Genomic DNA, 5,180 nt, shown 5'->3' on the forward strand with positions numbered 1-5,180 from the left:
TCTGAAAGTTGAAGAGAATTTGGTTAATTTTCTAAATAGAATTTTATAATTAAAAAAATATTTATTTATTTATTTGGCTGTGCCAGGTCTTTAGTTGCAGCGTGCGGGATCTAGTTCCCTGACCAGGGATCGAGCCTGGGCCCCCTGCATTGGGAGCACGGAGTCTTAACTGCTGGACCACTAGGGAAGTCCCAAATTTTATAATCATTGGGTTGGCTAGTAGTGTTACACTAGGAAATTTTTCTTTATGTTAGATTCACATGATGGCCATGAGTGTTACATACAGGTACCATTCCCAACATGTTTGTACAGTTAGGGCTCTGGGTATAAATGAAGTTAGATGTACTGGTGCCCTAATATAACAAACTATAAAACTTTCTTTTGTAGACAACCACTACGAACCATCTATTACCAGCAGATATGTTTTGGGGGGGGGTATTTATTTATTTGTTTATTTATTTTTAACATCTTTATTGGAGTATAATTGCTGTACAGTGTTGTGTTAGTTTCTGCTGTATAACAAAGTGAATCAGCTATATGTATACATATATCCCCATATCCCCTCCGTCTTGCGTCTCCCTCCCACCCTCCCTATCTCACCCCTCTAGGTGGTCACAAAGCACCAAGCTGATCTCCCTGAGCTACGCAGCTGTTAACCACTAACGATTTTACATTTGGTAGTGTATATATGTCAATGCTACTCTCTCACTTTATCTCAGCTTCCCCTTCCCCTTCCCCTTCCCCGTGTTCATCAACAGATGTTTTTAACCACATAATAATGTCTACAATGGATGTCTCTGACCAATTGCCAATGGAAGTGATCCAGTTCTTCAACAGTACTTACTGTGCATGCTCAGTTGCTTATGGTTGGCACACTGGAAGTTGAGCTGAAGGAGATGGGGGATTAGAATAATCAATCAAAACCAAGGCATCAAAATGACAGTATCAAATACCTTGAGTACTGAATACTCAAGCATCAATGTATGTTTACTGAACAAATTCTGTGTGCCTGTGCTACAGGCTGAAAAATAAAAAGAAATCATGACACCTTTCCTCATGGAGGTTTCAATTCACTTAGAGGAATCACATTATACACATGAGTCACAATGATCAAATAAGTCAGAAGATAGGAGTGTGGCAAGGTCCATCTTCCTGACACTTTGCTGTGTGTAGTGCTGGTAAAATTTGGAGTTGCCAGTGTCCAGTCCCCAGCCTCTTGGGTGTTGAGAAGCAATTGCAGCAGTGGCAGAAAGCACAATTCAATGATGAGGCAATTGTGGTAGTGGCTACTGCAGCTCTGTGACCCCTGAATAGCGTTTTAGGCAGTGTGCCAATATTTTTTTTTTTTTTTTTGGCTCAACTGTTCAGGTTCTGGCCTCCTGATCTCCACTTTCCTGATTGTGGCAGAGGAAGCAGCATTCTTGAGAGGTCAGTTCTGCAATGTTCAGGGAGTCACACCTAGAGGTATGCCTTGAGCCCACTCCTCCATTTCTTCCAACAATTTTGTAAGTACCTAATCTCCTGTATTTAATCCCTTTCTGCTTAAAACACCTAGAGTGTTTCTGTTTCCTGCATTGAACCCTGACTAATGTAGAACTGATGTTAAGAATTCGAAGTGTTTGAGAGAATCAGATATATTAAATGTGTACTTCAAATGTTTAATAAATTTTGATGAACTACTTACATAATATGCTAAATGTTTGAGGATTTAATCTTTTAAATGTCGGTATTAACTGAATATTAATCATAGAATAAATAATGGATCTTACCTTTATACAACGTATGATTAGATTAATAATTATCAAGATTTTTAAGTTTAAGAAAAACTAGATTTTAAAACTTAAGAATTTTAATATAGTTATCCCTCAGTATCCGCAGGGGATTGTTTCCAGGATTCCCTGTGGATACCAAAATCTGTGGATGCTCAATTCCTTATATAAAATGGCATAGTATTTGCATATAATCTAAACACATCCTCCCATATACTTTAAATCATCTCTGGATTGCTTATGTCAACAAAAAATTAATCAATAGTCAATCTAAGAGAGAAATGGAAAATTTTATTCAAGCCACCTGAGGATTATAACCTGGGAGACAGTCTTTCTGAAAGCTCTGAGGACTGTTCCACCTGTTGGAGGTCAAGGCACAGTTATATAAGTTTTTGAGACAAAGGGTTGTACATCAAAGTAACATATTGACAGTTTGCATAGTCCAACAAGGTGAGTAGTGGGTTATTGTGACACCTTACAGGGTTGAGACAGGAATGTTATCTCCTAAGTAGTTACCTTGAGGGCACCAGGAGGAAATTGCTTTTTTTGGTGAGTAGGCGTCTTCTAAGGGGATCTAGTTAATGTATAATGAAGATGCACAATGCATGCTAAAGGGGAGTGGGATAGTGGCTCAAACAGGCAGAGAGAGAATTTTATGTTTAATTTTTCTTGTACTGCCTTAAAATAATCTTATTCCATCACTTATAATACCTAATACAATGTAAATACTATGTAAATAGTTGTAAACCCAATGTAAATGCTATGTAACTAGTTGTTAGCATACAGCAAACTCAAGTTTTGCTTTTTGAAACTTTCTGGGAATTTTTTTTTCAAGTATTTTCAATCCGCTGTTGGTTGAATGCGCAGATATGGAACCTGCAGATACAGAAGGCCAGCTGCATTGAATATCAATTAAAACATAAGTAAGTATAATAGTATCCCCCCCAATGGAAGTTTCCCCTTAGTAAAAAACACAATGGACAGTTAACACTCTATCTGCAGTCCCTCAGACAGAATCTAGCACTGGAGAGTGTTCAATGAAATTTGTTAAGTGAATGAATGAGCAACAATACCATGAAACAGATTTCATCATCACAATTTTAATGATGAGGAAAGTGAAGTTCAGATAAGCTTACCACTAGGCCAGTAGCCCCTAAAATTGGGTGTATGCACCCAGGTGGTATGTGATACAATACTATACATTTTAAAATCAAATGTCTTATTATGTGCACGATTGTGTAGAAGTCACATACACAATACATTAAAATGTACATATATGAAGGGCTTGTGCTCAAAAATGTTTTATTGATGGTGTGAGTGGTCAGGAAAGTTTGTAGGCTACTGGGGTAGACCGAGGGCAAATTGTCCTTGGCAGGTGTCACGTGGCTTTATGTTTGTACCCGTGGCATAGTGAGAGTGCTCGAGAAACGTTCTGAATGAGAATGAATACACAAATAGACGAATCAGTGAATAAAAGAAGATGCCCCAGGTAATACAACTAGTAAGTGGAGGTGTCCCAGATAACACAACTAGTAAGTAGAGATGTCAGGATTCAAATTCAGATCTGTTTAGCTCCAAAGTCTGTACTTTTCCAAGAACAAGCTCCTGCTCAGCACACCAGATTAGCAAAGGGGAACCTGAGATGTATTTGCAACTAGTTGGTTAAAAAAAGAACACATAGATAAACACTGAGCAACAAAAAAAAGCATTACATTGATCAGGAGGTTTTTAATCATCCAGTCAGCTTTTCCACAAGGGAGACATCCTTCAGAAACATAGAAAGACAAAAGAGCTACATCACATTTCCTCTAGTTACATATTTGGATAGCACTAGAGGCTGCATCCTGTGTGGCCAGGGGCACTTTTGTTTCTCTATGTAATACATGGAGAGGATTTCTCAACTTCTTTTCAGCATAGGTCATATCTTCCCTTTCAAAAACAAAAACAAACAAAATCAATTTAGGCAAGCCCTCCAACCTTATTTTCTACTAAGCTGTCTATCCACAACATCAAATTAGTCACAAGACAGACTCACTTGAGTTTCACTTCTTCCTTCTTCCAAAGAGGAGTAAAGTGGACCAATATCTGAGCCAAAAACATTGAAAATCCAAGCACATAGGTGTTTAGAGTCTGAATAAGAATGACTGTTAATTACTGAAAACCTGTGCGCAGAGCACTGTACCGCTAGTTGATTTCCACGTTATTTCATTTAATCGTCACAACAACCCCAGAAGTATTATTATTATCCCCCATTTTATAGATGAAGAAACAGAGTCTTAAGTAGGTTAAGGGAGTTATGCAAGATCACACAGGTAGTAAATGGTATAGGAGATTTAAACAAAATCCCGTCTTGTTCAAAGCACATCTTTCCACCATACCCATACCAGATTTCTGGATTCCAGAATAAGATACGCAGAGAAGTGCCTCTGCCTATCCCTAGTTGCCAATAAGTAACATAAGCAAGCAGTAAACCTTGGCTATTTTGCTAAGCCACTGAGATATGGGGGGTTGTTTTATTATTGAAGCATTACCTAACAGAAGTTGGTTGGTATAGGTGTCTTTAAATACAGTGTCGTAAACTTTGAAAACCACTTTAATAACATGGTACAGTGCAAATCATGCTTAGTGAGAGTCTCTATTACTTTATACCATCCCCGACAAGTACTTACTTTTATTTAAGACAAAGGCTCAAAAGTGCTTGAAGCTCTGCAGGAAAGACAATGAGTTTGGTCAGGGCATGGCTTTGGCATTCAAATAGTTGCATACAAATTGGTGCATAAACGTCTAAAGAAATATATTCTTTTTTGTTGTTGTTCTTTTTTTTAATTGAGAAAATCTTTTAAATCTCCTATTTAAATTATAGTTGAGAAGCTAAAGAATATCAGTTTGAAGGGACACCAAATTACAAGTCATCATGGAGGGAGGGGGCAAATAGCTTGGTCTAGCCCTACTTATACAGCTTATATCAAAAGGGGGCTATTTTTGGTGGAATTTCAAAGTCACAGAGGTTGAGAGACAGTCTCCTTGACTGGGGAGAGACAATTATATTCTCTTAAGGGCAATTAGAGAACTTTAAGAGCACACTGTCAGGGAGCTTCCCTGGTGGCGCAGTGGTTAAGAATCCGCCTGCCAGTGCAGGGGCACGGGTTCAAGGCCTGGTCCGGGAAGATCCCACGTGCCGCGGAGCAACTAAGCCCGTGTGCCACAACTACTGGGCATGTACTTTAGAGCCGGTGCTCCGCAACAAGGGAAGTCACCACAATGAGAGAAACCTGCGCACCGCAACGAAGCGTAGCCCCTGCTCGCCACAACTAGAGAAAGCCCGCGCGCAGCAACGAAGACCCAATGCAGTCAAAAATAAATAAATTAATTAATTTTAAAAAAAAGTACATTGTCAGATGGGAACTGTAA

At 38.9% G+C, this 5,180-nt stretch overlaps 1 long non-coding RNA gene across 1 annotated transcript; it reads right to left on the bottom strand.

The window, feature by feature from the left end:
• Positions 1-3,511: 3,511 nt before the first annotated feature.
• Positions 3,512-4,479, bottom strand: LOC133080511 (uncharacterized). The gene is made up of 3 exons (XR_009698518.1): positions 4,439-4,479; positions 3,805-3,854; positions 3,512-3,698 (listed from the first exon to the last, which is right to left on the bottom strand). It is a non-coding gene; the product is annotated as an uncharacterized LOC133080511 (long non-coding RNA).
• Between the last annotated feature and the right edge of the window lie 701 nt (positions 4,480-5,180).

This window comes from Eubalaena glacialis, chromosome 19 (assembly GCF_028564815.1).
Source record: "Eubalaena glacialis isolate mEubGla1 chromosome 19, mEubGla1.1.hap2.+ XY, whole genome shotgun sequence".
NCBI lineage: Eukaryota > Metazoa > Chordata > Mammalia > Artiodactyla > Balaenidae > Eubalaena > Eubalaena glacialis.